At 47.5% G+C, this 17,940-nt stretch overlaps 1 long non-coding RNA gene across 1 annotated transcript in view; it reads right to left on the bottom strand.

Moving 5' to 3' along the window:
• Nucleotides 1–2,362: 2,362 nt before the first annotated feature.
• LOC144767957 (uncharacterized) overlaps nucleotides 2,363–17,940 on the bottom strand; it is an 80,601-nt gene continuing 65,023 nt past the window's right edge. The window contains exon 3 of the long non-coding RNA XR_013598400.1: nucleotides 2,363–2,431. This is a non-coding gene — a long non-coding RNA (uncharacterized LOC144767957). The remainder of the gene's footprint in view (nucleotides 2,432–17,940) is intronic.

Raw genomic sequence — 17,940 nt, 5'->3', positions numbered from 1 at the left:
TTCCTTAGTATACTCATCTGGTGATTAGCTCCCTTGGTGGCATTAGTGATTTGTGCCTGCATGTGCAGGTGTTTGTCTGTGGTGACTCCCAGGGATTTTGCGGAGTCAATGATGTGCGGAGCAGTGTCAAAGGAAGTTAGATGTTTCAACCATAAGTTTATCTTGGGTGTGTGATTGGGTGGGTAGATGAGGAGGAATTCTGTTTTTTGGGGTTAAGCATGAGGTGGTTACCAGTGAGCCAACTTTGAGTATTCCGTGGAATAGAGTTGATGGAGAGGAAGTCTTTGTGATGAGATTTTCATATACAGTTGGGTGTCGTCAGCATACAGGTGATATAGAATGTTCACTGAGTTAAATGCGTTTGCCAGGGGCTCCATGAGTAGATTAAAAAGAATGGGTGAAAGTGCTAAGCCCCACTGTCAGCACTGATGCATTTGTGACACTCTTTCTGGAAGAACCCTGACACTTGCTATTTCGGAACCCGCTAACATGACCAATAACATGGCGCCTATGTCCTCATCAATCTGTTTTTGAGTCCCCGAACCCCACTCCTCAATCATGACTCTATCTCTATTCCCCCCTCCCCTGGTTCTCCCAACTCACTTTCTCCCTAACACCATAAACCGGAGCAGTCTCACCTGGCCTCCTGGCACACATCACGAGCTCCTGTTCCCACATTACTAAAGACTCCAAACTCACTGAGATATCTCAGGAGCTTCATCAAATTATGGCTGAGGTTTAAAGCCTAATATCCCTCACCTCAGAGCTCGCTAATTGTTGGTTTCCCACCAGGCCGATGGGTAAGAATAGACACTCCCTTTAGCAATCCAATAACAATCACGTTAGACGGATGTCACCCCGCACATCCAATGGGATCTCAGCAATCGCAACATCTCCTCATTTGACCTGGAAGACTATTTCCTACCCCAAAGCCTCCACCGACCCATCAGGATAAAAGATTCTCAATCGGACAACAATATTTAATCACTTCTCTTTCAGTCGAATCCACATAGAGATCCTAGGCCCAATCCCAGAGCAGGTAACAATTCCAACTTCAAGCACATTCCCATCACTGAGGCTGCCTCCGCTGTCGCCATACCCCATCCGAAACGTACGCTACTCAATTGCAGATCAGCATCTAAACATGCAGTGGATATTGCTGACCTTTTCCTTACCAATGATCTTGACCTCATAGTCCTGACTGAAACTTGACTAAATGACTCCTTCACTCCAACGCTCAATAGCACCGCCCAGCTAGGACATCATCAGATTAGATAGACCAAACAGACCTGGTGGATGTAACCCCTGTACTCACTGCAATAATCTCGGTGTGAAGCAAGCACAAAACGTTACTCTCATCTCGTGTGAATATCTAGGCATCGATATCCTGAGTAAAGATAGGCCTCGATACAAACTGCAAGCGTTTTCCCACCCTCCAGGAGATAAGCTCCCATCCATTGAACAAATTATGGAAATCATCGCAACCAACTCCGTGTATACTGCGCCCAAATCTTCCTTGGTGACTTCAACCTCTACTGGAATGACCCACATGACCAATCAGTGATTAGCCTAAAAACCTTCCTAGCTGACCTAAACTTGATCCAAGTATGCGAAAGTCCTATCAGAACCTGGAAGCGACATTGGATCTAATTATCTCTAAAGGTAATTCCATTCAACTTGAATCTATCATTCCATGTGATTGGACAGACCATCACTGCATCACTTTGCTCATCGCTGAATCGCTGTCCTCAAAAAAGGTTTAAAATAAAAAAAAAACAGACACTTGAAAAGGAACCCTCGAAACATAAACCTGAATGAACTGACGTCTATCAGCAATACCAGACCGGGGAAGGAAAAAAAGACCCCCACAAGCCCCCCACCCCCTCCCCGAGATGAAGAAAAAAACAGAAACGTGATTGGAAAGAATGCAGTAACCCCACACAAGTAAGCAATTATAATAGTTTTTAAAACATTCCCCCATTAGAACGCACACAATGAATCAATAAAATTTTTATATCATGGTCACTTTTTAAACGCAGTAGCAGCGCAACAGCGTGGCAACTCTAATCAGGGTGAACCACCATCACGTGGTGTAGAGGAGGAGACAAATGTGATAATAGTTAAGGAACTGCTGGGCAAAACTGACCTAAAAAGGAACTGGGCCTGCACTGCACCCCCCAACATGTTCCAAGAGTGGAATGTGGCTCCATCATATTATTATCAGAAGTTTGATAACAACAAGAATAGTGCACAGAGAGAGTCAAAAGTTGAAGTAAAGATACAAAAAAAACAGAGATCAAGAAAGGGAAGCGAGAAAGAAGAAACAGAGGAAAGGGAAACAGAGAGTTATAGGAATCCTTACCTGACAATTATTTTTTTTGTTCCCCCAAGGGTGGCAGCCACGCTGCACTGCCTGTCATCCTAGAATACCCTGAAAGGAAGTAAAGAAATAATTTTGCATCAGACGACAATCACACTTCATCACATTTTACAAATAACCGTCCTGGATTTACAAAACAACCGAGCCCAGGGAGAACCAGAGTCTGACTTCAGCCTCCTTTAACAGCTATTGCTGTGAATGTTCCACAATTAGCCACCATGGTCCCGCATGCGGCTGTTAACTGTTCAAGTTTCACAGCAACAGCTTTGAAACAAAGGTTTCAGAGTACCGGAGGTGTTTCAACCCCCTCGGTCTCTGGGACACCGTTGTTTTATTGATTAACACATTCTGCCCTCATGGGGCAAACAGTTTAATGACCTTATAGTCAGCTGTAGCAGGCAGTACAGCCCCTTAAAGGACCACTCCCTTGGTAAAGGCCCTTGCCTTTGGAGCTACAACAAGCATCAAAGCTATATTAAAGGTATCAAATAATTACTGAAGGCATAAACATGGTTACTCAGTCAGAGAAATAATTATCATAATATTTGCAGGAGGATCACATAAAGGTAACCTCTAAAGTATATGAAAAGCCAGACTCAGAAATAACTCTAGCTGTAAAGTCAATAGACAGACCACCACAACAAATGGGTGCTAAGATATAAGAACATTTTTTTAATAATACCAAATAGAATCTGCTCAGTGAGGAATCAAGGAAAAGTTCTTAAGTTTTTAGACAGAGAGAACACATTATTGACATGGTTCACGATGAGGTAAAAGTGACAGCAATCGATGAATGTTCATGAAAACATGGCACAAAAAAATGTAATTTAATAAATCACACCTACAAAATGAATAATTAATTGTGACTCTTCCCCAAAACTCCACAAGTCATTTTACAAGGTAATTCCCTAACATAATAACTGGATACGTATACGTTTCTGGCCTTTCATCATTGACCCAATTTGTACTGGAACATTTGCTGACAGCTTATTAGTTGTTTATTAGAAATGCCTACAACTTGGACTCCTTTCCCAAGAGGGGGGGTTGGGCGCTCCCGTCAGTCTGACTGTGGAACGGGAGGCACATTTATTGATTAAAAGTGATGCTGAATTCCCATTTACGTCTTCTTCTACAAAAGGGTCACTCTGGGTGACCTCTAGGACTGCACCAAGCATGCAACCCTTCTCCCGTCTCAGGCACCGTTGTGGTTCTCAAAAATCCGGACCCTGGTGTTTTCCCGATATCGAGGCCCAATACCCGTGTCACAAAACCTCAACGCACCAAGACGATTTTGGTATCTATGAACCGATAATAATTAGGACATCATTCCTATGTATTTGCGTCACAATCGAGGGTTGCCAACACCCCAAAATCGTAGTTTCCGTCCCCATCCCTTAAACTCCATTTTGTGAACGGCATCCATCTTGCATCTTGCCCTCATGTTAAGTCAATTAAAGGTCGAGCTTGATCAAAAGGGACATGTCCACCTTTTCGTGACTTCCCCCTGACCTGTCCCAACTGACTCCATTGCCTTAGGCCAAACCTGTTTGGGCAGCTCCTCGCCCAGTGGCCGAATACGATAGCATCAATACATAACATTCCACAAACCATTCACTACATACAGACCATGCTTTCTGCAAACATGCACCTGTCCACGTTCCTTGTTTATGGCCAGTTTTATGACTGGGTTGTACCTTTCTTTATTAAGGTTTCATCGATATCTGATGGGAGTTCCAGGCCTAACTGGGTAATCTATCAACAAACTGGACATCTAAAATATGGGCTTGCTTACATGACTCCGCTCTTTGTATTATTGTAGAAATATGTGTATAGCCATATCATAAACTCAGGAATTCTTGCTTGCAGCTATTATTTTTGTATATAAGGAGACGGCTGGTTCTGTAAAAACGAACAGTCTCCCGAGAACCTACTCTCCGTGTGGTGTACTTCTGGGACACGTGTTACTTGGTAGCTACCAATAAAACTTGATCTTTGACGGTAACTAGAAGACTCAGTGTTTCTGTGGTCCGGAACAAGGGAGAACTCAGAGGTCCTCGGGTGCTACCCCCTGGCACCACCGGGTTCCTAAAAACCCGGCACCTCAGTTGGCGCCCAACTCGGGGCGATATCAAGCGGTGACGGTCCAAGCCAGATGTTCGTGAGGAGCTTCGTGTGAAAATTCCGGAGGACGGCCAGCCACTTCAGCGACCCCTGTATGTCGACGTGGTTCCGAAGGTCTTTGCTGCGAGGTTCCCCACGTCCCGACGGCTACGAAGGACTGCTGCCCTGACTATCGCCTTGTTTTGGACCCAGTGATCCTTGGTAGAGCGAAACGATAGACGAGTCTTCTAGCGACGTCACAGATCTTCAAATACTTCAGTTAAGTATAAGTGGAGCGTCTCCCAGTCCTTAGTTTGTCCTTAGTTTTTGGTATCCTTGAGATACGCTTTGATTTGGTACTTGCAAGCCCCAAAGCCGAAGGACTCGTGTATTCACGAGATATATCGTAACAGATAATCCTTTGAAGTTTGAAGCTAGACTAGTGAGCGAAGATGCCTGGTTTTAGCAGACTTGGAAACTTGTTTTGTCTTGGTTGTAGTAAGGACTCCCGATTAGAGGAATCTTGTCCGGTTCCTCCAATTGGAACTCCAACGTATGAGCTCTATGTAAAGCACGGCGTAGGTCCTATAACATATAACGAAGTATGGATAAAATACACCTGCAAGGATGGTGTTTTAAAATGGCCCCAATATGGTAGTTTCGACTCAGAAGTTTTAGATAACCTAGAGGTCAAACTATTCAAGAAGAAAGCCCGACCGGTGATGTTTGACTCTTTCCGCTTATGGCGTAAAGAGGCCAAACAGAAGGAAATTAAATTAGAAAAGAAGAATAAGAGGGAAAGAGGTATTTCAGTAATGCAAGCCACGATAAAATTTAAAGACAACGAAGAGGATCGAATAAGTGAGCAGTTGCACAGGCAACGTAAAATGGCAATAGATAAATGCTATCCCGTTTTGCCATCTCTTCAGCGAGAGACAGTAAAAGAGCGTGAAAAAGATACATTAATGGCTCATTTGCTAAGTTCGCCACCACCCTATGCACAAAATGCCACAGCACCCCCGCAACCTTTAGTTGCACCTCTGGTAGCTGTTATACAGGCTCCTTTACCGCACTCACCGGCTACTCTTCAGCTGGCTCCTGTTTCTCTGGCGCAGCCTCCTCAAGGCTCGCCGATCACATCTACTTCTCCTACTGTTCCTTCTAAAATTTCGCCTAGCACACCTTCTAGTCTCTCTGATACTCGTTCTACGAACATTTCTGTTTCTACTTTGCGTGACTCTGTTCTACCGCCAGTTATTCCCCCACTTTCACCTTCCGTCTGGCATAAAATGGCCAGCATTGTTACTAACTTTCCTTCACCACTTTTTCGGTCGCCTAAAATGACCCCTAACACGGAACGAAGACAATTACGAAGCCAAATGCCCGATTATCAGGAAAGGGAATCATTGAATAAGTTAGCACGAAATTGGGCTATGGACACAGCAAGATATGATGTAGAGTCTGTCATGAACGTTTTCCGTCAATGGGATGAACCAACGCAAAGATACGTCTTTGAGCAGATGTGTGTTTTCCTGTGTGAGGATTTGGTAGATAATGGTCAGAAGACCAACGAGCAAGAGTTGTGTAGTGTACGATTTAAATTTGGCGAGGGTATGATAGTTGGTCCCGACGTTGAAAAAGCAGTTGAGATATTATTATCACATAGAAGTACGGGTGGTAATTCTGGGTCATCCTCTGACAGTAGTACATCCAGCAGGAAAAGAGCGAGACAGTAACCCATGAGAGAGGTTCCTCCGGTCTGGAGGGAAGGTGACGCAACTGCAGTTCCACCGGTTCTGCCTCATTTCCAGCGTATATGGGTACATGTCCCCTGGAAAAGATCCGAAGTTTTAGCACTCAAGCAGACACTACCCGATCCCCGTAAAAACCCGACTGGGTATTATAAGGAGTTGTCCCAAACTGCCAGCTCATGTATAATGAATTTAGCGGATATAGACATGTTGTTTGGGAACGTTGTTCCACATCCTTTATGGAGTAAGATACGTCATACAGATCATGACCAAGAATTAGGTGACTCGTGGGCGAACATTGCGACTACAGATGCTAGACAAGTCGGTGGTTTCAAGCCTGAGCCGTTGATAGCTGAACTTCCCGGTAGAATTATTGCGTACATGAAGACAATTATGCCTGAAGTACGCGTAAACTGGGACAAGCTATCCGCGTGCAAGCAGAAGAAAGACGAGAATGTGTCTGACTTTTTCACGAGATTTGAGGAAACTTTCACTGACCATAGTGGTCAGGATATGGCTACCGAGGGTGGCCAAAGATTGTTTGTAGACAAATTTGTACACAATCTGCTTCCCGAACTGTGTGCTAAACTAAAAGATTCAGAGAGTGCTTGGGCAGTCTCTACGTCAGCGCAGATTTTAGCAACAGCTCAGTACTACGAAAACAGGCACAAAGACGAGCTAGACAAGGCAGACAAAAAGACGAAAGATTTAAAAACTAAAGTTCTTCTCCAACAGGCCTATCCGCCTCGTATGGCTAGCCAGCCCAATTATCAACAGAATAAGCAGTATTCGAGAGACGCGCAAGGAAACGAGTCTTCCCACCAGCGTGTTCCGTATGGCCCGAATCAATGTGCGTATTGCAAAGAAGAGGGTAATTTTAGGAGTAATTGTCCGGCTCTTGCGCGACGCTTAAACGGTGTTTCAGGTGTAAGAGGGAGAGGTGTTCAACATGCCCCCAGAGGTAGGGGCCGTGGAAATTTCTCCCAGAACACAGTTTCTTTTCCGCCTCAGAATTCCATGAATAGCTTTGACCAACAGAATAACGCATCGTCTAGGTCAGCTCAGTACTATGCTGACGACTATTACACCGAACACGACAATGAGGGTAACGATCGCTAGGACAGCCATGGACAAAGAGAGGGAGTTGTTTCAGTTCCAGTAGACCAGGATGGACCTTATGTCGAGGTAATTACCTCAGGAGTGTCAGAGCGATTTCTGCTGGATACTGGTGCTACAAAAAGTTCTATTATGCACTCAAAACTTCCTGGCGCACCTTTGTCTGGCGAAATTAATGTCGCAGTAGGCTTCTCTGGCGCCCCTGTTAGAAACCCGATCTCTAGTCCTATATCCCTTTCTGTTGGCCCCTGTGAATTGGAAGCACCCCTCATTCTTACAACAGGTTGCGGTGAAAATTTGTTAGGATTGGATTTGCTAAAAAGGTTGTATGCGACTTTGTACTGTTCTCCCTCGGGAGTACAACTTACCTTAGGGAAAAAAGTCATTTCTCCAATGTATTTGTCGAAAGAAGGTATTCCAACCGAATTGTCATCACTTCCTGATATCCTTTGGGCTAATGGTTCCAATGACGTAGGTCGTTTGGAGATAACACTGTATGTCATAACTTTGAAAGCCAACGTCGGATTGCCACGTATTCCCCAATACAAAATATCTAACGAATGCGAGAAGGCGTTGTTAACGATCGTTTATGATTTGATCGATAAAGATGTTATCGAAGAAACAACAGGTAACGTTTGTAACAGTCCAGTTTTACCGGTCTTAAAACGTACTGATCCTTCACAGCCCCCTGTGTATAGGTTTGTGATTGACCTCAGAGAGGTAAATAAGGTAGTTATCCCACAGTTTCCAGTTGTCCCCGACATTACTGCTTTATTGACAATGGTTCCAGCTTCAGCAGGCTGATTCTCGGTGATTGACCTGAAGAACGCTTTCTTCAGCATCCCGATCGCCGAAGAGAGTAGAGACCTTTTCGGCTTCAATTTAGGAGGACGAAGCTTCCGCTTCAAATGCGCTCCTCAAGGCTACTGCGAAAGCCCATCTATATTCAGTCAGGCACTGAAAACACAACTAGACACAATTGTGCTGCCAGATGGGTCAACTTTGATCCAGTACGTAGACGATCTACTGATCGCCGCAGACACTGATGAGATTTGCAAACAAGCCACGTTGTTATTATTGCGTCACTTATGTGACATGAAGCACAAAGTCTCCCTTTCAAAGCTGCAATTTTGTCGACAAGAAGTAACCTACCTAGGTCACATCTTATCGAAGGAGGGAAGGAGACTGACACCAGAAAGAAAACAGGCAATTACAGAACTAAATGCCCCAAGGACACAGAGAGAAGTTCGAGCCTTCTTGGGCATTACATCGTACTGAAGACAATGGATACCGAATTTCTCACTACTAGCCAAGCCCTTGCTGGCACTACTCCGCAAAGACACGCCTAATCCTATGCCTTGGTCTGAGGATTGTCAGACGAGTTTCCACGAGTTGCGTGATGCATTGTGTTCGGCCCCTGTGTTGGGAAACCCCAACTACAGTAAGCCTTTTACATTGTATGTCCACGAAAAGGAAGGTTGTGCATTATCAGTCTTAACGCAACACTTTGGGGACAAACAGCGCCCATGCGCGTATTTTTCGGCAACTCTGGATCCAGTGGCTAAGGCACTGCCAAGTTGTCTAAGAGCAACCGCCGCAGCAGCTGTCTGCATTCGACAGTCTGCTGGATTAGTCATGAATAACACTCTGATCGTTATGGTTCCGCATGCAGTTGACATTTTGCTAAATAGGACCAAGACACAACATCCTACTAGCGCTCGACTATCCAGTTACGAACTTACCCTGCTAGCAAGTCACATCCACATAAAGAGGTGAGATACACTCAACCCCGCTACGTTATTACCCATCCCGACAGAGACAGACAAGATTGACAAACATGACTGCTGTTTCAGGACAGAAGAAGAGACAAAAGGGAGAGTAGACTTACAGGACACTCCCCTTCCCGAATGCAATGATACTTTATGGGTTGATGGTTCATGTTTCAAGTTGCCGAATGGTGATACGACCACAGCATACGCCGTAACGACATTACACACCATTGTAGAGACTGCACGCATTTCCCACAATTCTGCACAAGCTGCAGAGCTGATTGCGCTTACTAGAGCATGTGTGTTGGCGAAAGGAAAGCGAGTGAATGTGTACACTGACAGCCAATATGCCTTTGGTGTGGCTCACAGTTTTGGGAGATTGTGGCGTGAACGTGGGTTCCTTACGTCCCATGGTGCAAAGATACAACATGGCCAGCTAGTTAATGAGCTCCTTGAGTCACTCACCTTGCCCCTACAAGTCGCCATTATAAAATGCAGTGCACACAAAAAGATTCAGGATGATGTTGGCCGCGGAAATGCATTGGCAGATGAGGTTGCGAAAGAAACTGCAAGGAACACAATGAGTCGGATGTATGTTATGGGTCCCGCTAGATGGACTGCTGATGTGGGAATGTGTGAGGACACCATTGAAAGCGTAAAATCGATACAAGCCGAGGCCACTGAGAACGAGGTGAATGAATGGAGAGAAAGCACAGGTAGATTGGATGCAAATGGTTGTTGGGTCGAACTATCAGAACACCAGCGATGGCTATTACCTAATGCATACGTACTTGCAGTAGTAACGATGGCTCACGGAATTGCGCACATCAGTTCAAAAGGAATATGTAAACTATTGGCCCCAGTATGGCAGAATAGCAATATCCCAAAATATGCAAAGAATGTGGTTAAAAAGTGTATGGTGTGTTTGAAGTACAATCCCGGTAGGGGAACCCCAACTCCAGCTGGTCATTTTGCGCCTCCTACGTACCCGTTCGAGGTTTTACAGCTCGACTTCATCCACATGGAGAGGTGCAACAACCTAAAGTATGTGCTCGTTGTTGTCTGCGCCTTTTCAAGGTGGGTGGAAGCGTACCCCCTTAAGGACAATACCGCTTTATCAAATGCCAAAGCACTCGTCAAAGAGTTCTTTCCGAGGTTCGGTATGCCTAGAATTGTCTGGAGTGATAACGGAAGTGAATTCGTAGGATGCGTGATGAAGAGAGTGTGTGAGTGTTTAGACATCCACCAAAAATTCCACGCTGCAAATCACCCCCAATCAGCTGGATTAGTAGAGTGCTACAATGGCACTCTAAAACTCAAACTAGCCAAGATCCAAGCCAGTACAGGTCTTAAATGGCCTGACGCCCTGCCTCTAGCGCTTTTGTCAACCAGGATGACTGTCCACTCCAGATTAGGACTTAGCCCCCATGAGATCGTGTTTGGCCGCCCAGCCAACGTCTGGGGCGTGCCAAGACCCAAGAAACTAAGTGAGATAGAACACCCCGTACTACTTGACTATTTGTGCGAATTGACAACTAAATTGCGTGTTTTACACCAACAGGTTCACAGTTCCTCTCCACCAGCCTCTGACGATCCAGGTCACCTCATCGAGCCCGGTTCGTGGATTTTGGTGCGGAATTTCCAGCGCACCAACAACGGACAGCCGAGGTGGACCGGACCGCACCTAGTGCTGCTTTCAACGAGATCTGCTGTTCGGGTGGAAGGAAAGAAGAACTGGGTACATGGGACCCACTGCAAACGGGTCCCTCTACCCCTTCCATACGACCGGTGGGTCAACAAAGGACTTACCGACTCCGAGACCGAATCCGTACCTCGCTTCATCCCTTTCAGCGATGCACGTTTGAAAGAAACTAGTACCGAAAAGGAGAGTGATCATATTTTACAAGGACTTGTGTCGCCGTCTATGCAATTGGACACTACCGAACCTGAGACGCTGTTTGAAGACCACACCATACCTGGGAAACAACGGTACGACCTGCGGTCTAAACAAAGAGACTAATAAACGATTGACCTAATGTGATTTCCCTTTTCCCCTAAGAACTATTTTTTGATTTTTCAGCTCTCTCGTCCCAGGGGAACTAGCTCATTTTTGATTTTTCGAACCGCCATCCGGTTCTGCTGCTAGGGTCGCGGTTGAAGTCTGGGGAGTGCAACTGGGAACTTCTAGGTCCACGGTTCTGATTGGTCCACGGGAGTTACCCCGGACTGAGCAGAGCGCGCTCCCTGGGAGAATCAATCAACCACCGCGGGCAGCAACTAGAGGATGGAGTTTCCAAGGATAGAGAGACCTATCAGACTCACGAACTTCGGAAAACAGTTATGCACAATACTGTCCAAAAGAAGATTCCTGATACTATGTGTTTTAATGTTATGTAGCATACTTGTGTTTCTTACTGGTTATACTCTATTCGTATTTAAAGTTACCTTTTCGAATGACACCCAGCCACCATCTCCTCCCACTATTTCTCCACACTACTTTCACCCTCTACCTGAACACGAGTCTGCCCGAAGGCTCGAATTTGTAAACTATTCTTTCATTCAGCTCCTACACCAACACCAGTCCGTAATAAACATATCAAACTGTTGGATATGCGGACTTATGCCACACACAACCGATAAGGGGATCCCATACTTCATTTTGCCATTCAGCTACTATGGTTCTCTGTGGGCTTTCCAGACCATGTTCCTATTCGCCCTAGAACCATACCCGACCCGTTCCACTACGAGCGATTCCAATAACAAGGCACTAATTGCAGGGATAAGAAATATGAGTAGGGATATCGACACATATCTGACCATGCCCAAAGATGAACTCAGTCCCTACACCCGTTGGAACGTGACTAAACATGGGGTTTACCTGGTCAAGAGCCAGGCAGCGAAGAAATCCCGCCCAGTTTGGATAGTGCCCCACCGAGGTCACTTATGCTTACAGGGTATTGGTAGGGACCCCACAGCACAGTTAGGAAAGAGCATTTGCACGGAAACATATGTATTTGCTTCCCGAACTTCCCCTATACTTTTGGCAGCCAAAGGCACGTATTTCGTTTGCCACGACCAAGCCTACACGTGGTTGCCCCCTGATTTCTCAGGTACATGTTTTATCTCATTTCTGCTGCCTCCCACCTACACGGCCAGAGCAGATTACCATCGGACAAGGACAGCTAGGGGTGTCGTGAGTAAAGACGACACCGCGGGTCAGGAATTCGCTGACTTCGCAAAGGGTTTTCTGCCATTTTGGGGGCCTATGGTGAACAGCAGAAATATTCGACAGTTAGCGAGGATAGTTGAATCCGCCGTGACTACGACGGCCGGAGCACTTGGCAATTTGACAACCGAGCTTCAGTCGGATCGACTTATGACCCTTCAGAACCGAATTGCCTTAGACATCATACTCGCCGATCGTGGTGGTGTGTGTAGAGTCATCCAATCCAGTTGTTGCATATTCATCCCTGATAACGCACCAACAGTATACCAGGCCATCTCCAAACTACACGAAATATCTGGTTCCCTTCACGTTGAGAAAGGGGACTGGTCCCTGCTGGGGTGGTTCTGGGAGCTGATCACTGCCTGGGGATGGAGAATTTTGATCTTCATTGGGATGACCTTAGCACTTCTGTTCATGTTTTGCCTATGTATACAGTGTGCTCCTGCACTATGTGGCCTCTGTGCTACCTCGTGTGTACGGAAGCCTGTGTCACAGGACGAGCTGAGTAACAGAATGATGCTACAGCAACATCTCCACGAATTTCTTCATACCGATTTGGACTCGGATTAGCATGAGTTATTGCCTTATATGAGGGCAAAAGGAGGGTCTGTGGTTCTCAAAAATCCGGACCCTGGTGTTTTCCCGATATCGAGGCTCAATACCCGTGTCACAAAACCTCAACGCACCAAGACGATTTTGGTATCTATGAACCGATAATAATTAGGACATCATTCCTATGTATTTGCGTCACAATCGAGGGTTGCCAACACCCCAAAATCGTAGTTTCCGTCCCCATCCCTTAAACTCCATTTTGTGAACGGCATCCATCTTGCATCTTGCCCTCATGTTAAGTCAATTAAAGGTCGAGCTTGATCAAAAGGGACACGTCCACCTTTTCGTGACTTCCCCCTGACCTGTCCCAACTGACTCCATTGCCTTAGGCCAAACCTGTTTGGGCAGCTCCTCGCCCAGTGGCCGAATACGATAGCATCAATACATAACATTCCACAAACCATTCACTACATACAGAACATGCTTTCTGCAAACATGCACCTGTCCACGTTCCTTGTTTATGGCCAGTTTTATGACTGGGTTGTACCTTTCTTTATTAAGGTTTCATCGATATCTGATGGGAGTTCCAGGCCTAACTGGATAATCTATCAACAAACTGGACATCTAAAATATGGGCTTGCTTACATGACTCCGCTCTTTGTATTATTGTAGAAATATGTGTATAGCCATATCATAAACTCAGGAATTCTTGCTTGCAGCTATTATTTTTGTATATAAGGAGACGGCTGGTTCTGTAAAAACGAACAGTCTCCCGAGAACCTACTCTCCGTGTGGTGTACTTCTGGGACACGTGTTACTTGGTAGCTACCAATAAAACTTGATCTTTGACGGTAACTAGAAGACTCAGTGTTTCTGTGGTCCGGAACAAGGGAGAACTCAGAGGTCCTCGGGTGCTACCCCCTGGCACCACCGGGTTCCTAAAAACCCGGCACCTCACCGTCATTGTGTCTGACTCAGTCCAGTAGAAACTCCTAGTGTAGATGCAAGAAGTGGAAAATCCTTATTAATCACTGGAGGATTTTGTTGAAATCCTGAATTTGTTGAGAATTTGGCATTCTATTCTGCACTGGGCTGTGGGACCCTCTGAACTGAAGGTATGTTCCAATATATCTGCCTCTGATTCTGCATGCTCGGCACAGAGTTCAGTTGGGCTGGGACCACTGAATGTGACATCCCATTCTGGCCATCTGATTCATGTTCCAGTTTCCTAGGTTCCTGCAAACATCGCAAGGAGTGTGTCTTATTCTGCACATTATTAGTGTTTGAGGTATTTAAATTGCCAATGTCAGTAAAACCAACACCCTGAGCAGGGCCGGAACGGGCTTCGAGTATTTCCCCGGGAGGCTGGAAGAGTGCGGGCCGATTCTTCAGTGCTGGGAAACGTATTTGTTACTGGGGGCTGGTTTTGCTGTGGTGCTGCTATATCGCCACCCCAGCAACAAAAGAGGCAGTGAGCAGGTCCGTCAAAATTGTCAGGCCTGGTTTGGGTTTCCAGTCCGGCCCTGACTCAGAGGAACAACATTTCCTCCTTGCACATACTGAACATCATTACTCTGCACACCAACGCCGTGCATATCCAAATTCACACCAGCAACAAACCCGGAATCAAAACGAGAATACAATCCGTGAGAACCGATTTCGTCACCCGTTTGGAAATTTTTTGTCTGCGTCATCATTATTTTTATTTTGATCTTCTTCTGCTTAGTAATAAAATCGTCACTACAGAACTTTGCTTACAACAAAATCTCATCCAGAATGTTAGTCTGCCGCCCCTCACATTTTGCTGGTTATATGCACTACCTCGGAATGCAACGCTAAAAGATGCACCCTGTTTTACCCAGTCTTTGCTTTTGCAATATTGTCACCCTTCTGGAACATTTTTGTCTGAGCGCTCATTATTTTTTTTTTTTATATATTTTTCTGCTTTTTAACAAAATTGTCACTACAGTACTTTGCGTAAAACAAAATCTCATCCAGAATGTTAGTCTGCAGCCCCTCACATTAGGACTAACCTCTGGATGCAACGCTAAAAGATGCACCCTCTTTTACCCGGTCTTCCACTTTGCAATATTGTCTGTAAATCTGCATTAATCTCTTGTAATATAATTAAATATTTTGAGGCGCTTCACGCTGTGGCTCTTCAATTGGCCAGTTTACAAGCAACTTACACTCATTCCACAAATCTCTCAGGAAAACAATTAATAAACTTAAACTCAGCTCTCGACCACCCCGCCTGGATGAACAGGCCTCATCTCCACTGCATCCCTCCTGGAGAGGCCCCACCTCCTTTGAACCACCCAAACACAGGACAGGCCTCACCTCCTCAACACCCTTCTGGACAGGCCTCACTCACCTCCTCTGAGCCCCCTGGACAAGCCTCGCTTCCTCTACATCCCCCCTGACAGGTATCGCCTCCTCTGCACTGCCCTCCAAACAGACCTCACCCCCTCTACATCACATGGACAGTCCTCCCCTCCTCTGTACCCCTGGACAGGCCTCTCCTCCTCTGCAGCCCTGGACAGGCCTCTCCTCCTCTGCGCCCCTGGACAGGCCTCTCCTCCTCGGCACCCCTGGACAGGCCTCGCCTCCTCTGCACCCCTGGACAGGCCTCACCTCCTCGGCACCCCTGGACAGGCCTCGCCTCCTCTGCACCCCTGGACAGGCCTCACCTCCTCTGTACCCCTGGACAGGCCTCTCCTCTTCTGCACCCCTGGACAGGCCTCTTCTCGTTTGCAACCCTGGACAGGCCTCGCCTCCTTTGCTCCCCTGGACAGGCCTCACCTCCTCGGCACCCCTGGACAGGCCTCACCTCCTCTGCACCCCTGGACAGGCCTCACCTCCTCTGTACCCCTGGACAGGCCTCTCCTCTTCTGCACCCCTGGACAGGCCTCTCCTCCTCTGCACCCCTGGACAGACCTCGCCTCCTCTGCACCCCTGGACAGGCCTCACCTCCTCTGTACCCCTGGACAGGCCTCTCCTCTTCTGCACCCCTGGACAGGCCTCTCCTCCTCTACACTTCCCTCCAAACAGGCCTCACGCCCTCTACATCCCATGGACAGTGCTCACCTCCTCTGCACCTGCTGGACAGGCCTCCTCTTCTTTGTGCCTCCCCCTGGACAGGCTTCAGCTCTTCTAACCTCCCCCCCCCCCAACAGGACAGGTCTCACCTCCTCTGCCCCTACACCCTCTCCACAGGTCTCACCTCCTTTGCCCCTCACCCCCTCTCCACAGGTCTCACCCTCTCTGTACCACCGGGACAGGTCTCACCTAGGCTGCACCCCCCCTGGACTGAACAGGCCTTACCTCCTCTGCACCGCTGGACAGGCCTCACCTCCTCTGCACCCCTGGACAGGCCTCACTCCTCCTCTGCACCCCTGGACGGGCCTCACTCCTCCTCTGCACCCCTGGACAGGTCTCACCTCCTCTACATCCCATGGACAGGCCTCACTCCTCCTCTGCACCCCTGGACAGGCCTCACTTCCCCTGCACCCCTGGACAGGCCTCTACCCCTCTGCACCCCTGGACAGGCCTCACTCCTCTGCACCCATGTGGATAGACCTCGCTCACTCTGCCCCCCCCCCCCCCTCTGGAAATGACATCCTCGCCTCTGCATCCCACTGGACAGGCCTCACCTCTATAGCACACCCCGCCCCCTTCCTACAGGCTTCACCTCCTCTGCACCCCCTCTGGACAGGCCCCACATCATCTGCACCACCCAGTAAAGGATAAGTATCACCTCCTCTGCACCCAATGGACAGGCCTCACCTCCACCGCACCCCCCTGGAAAGGCCTCACCTATAATGCAGCTCCCTGGGCAGTCCTCACCTCCTCTGCTCCCACTGCACTGGCATCACCTCCTCTGAACCATGCTGGACAGGCCTTACCTTCTCTATACCTCCCTGGACAGGTCTCACCTCCTCTGCACCCCTTGGACATTCCTAACCTCCTCTGCACCCCACTAGACAGGCCTCACTTCCTCTGCACCCCCCTGGCCAGGCCTCACCTATTCTGCACCCCCCAGCTCTGGACAGGCCTCACCTCCTCTGCACTACATTCTTATATTGATCCCCCAGAAGTCGGAACCAATCTCCTAAAGAATTTCCAGATGTTTTTAATGAAAATATGGGATTGTTAAAAAATTATATGCATAAGATTGTTCTAAAAGAAGGTGCTGTCCTAGTAGTTCACAAAACACATTCTATTTCTTTACTTATGAGAGAACCTTGAAGATTGGAAATTGAAAAATTGGTCAACCAAGGTGTAATTCAAGAAACAGAGAGCTCTGCTTGGTTGGCAAACATAGTCATCACAACCAAGGATAGTGGTCAGAGTATTAGACTATGAGTGGACTTAAGGGCCTTAAATGCTAACATTTTATCAATCAATCAATCAATCAATCAGAGTACTTGTAAAGCTCGCTACTTACCCGTGAGGGTCTCAAGGCGCTGGGGGGGGTATAGGGGGGTGGTTGCTGCTACTGTTCGAAGAGCCAGGTTTTGAGGAGTCTTCTGAAGGAGAGTAGGACACTGACAACATGACCGCCCTCAAACACGCCACCCGGAAGCACCACCAGCTCATCCGCACCACCAAGAAGAAATCACTGAAGGAGCGACTGGACAACAACGCCCACAACAGCAAGGAACTCTTCAGCATCGTCAAGGAGTTCTCCAACCCCAGCACCAGCAACAACGACATCACTCCCTCACAAGATCTCTGCGATTCCCTCGCCTCGTTCTTCCACCGCAAGATTTCCGACATCCACAACAGTTTCGGCACACCATCCATGCACCCAACCGTCGAAACAACGCACCCCACCGCCACCCTTCGCACCTGGACCACGGTGACAACCGAAGACACAGCCCGCACGATGAACACCATCCACTCCGGATCTCCAACCGACCCCTGCCCCCACCATGTCTTCAACAAGGCCGACTTCACCATCGCACCCCAACTCCGGGACGTCATCAACACCTCCTTCAACACCGCCACCTTCCCGGAGAGCTGGAAGCATGCCGAGCTCAGCGC

Source organism: Lissotriton helveticus, chromosome 1_1 (genome assembly GCF_964261635.1).
Source record: "Lissotriton helveticus chromosome 1_1, aLisHel1.1, whole genome shotgun sequence".
Lineage (NCBI taxonomy): Eukaryota > Metazoa > Chordata > Amphibia > Caudata > Salamandridae > Lissotriton > Lissotriton helveticus.
This window is presented reverse-complemented; position numbering and strand designations above follow the sequence as displayed.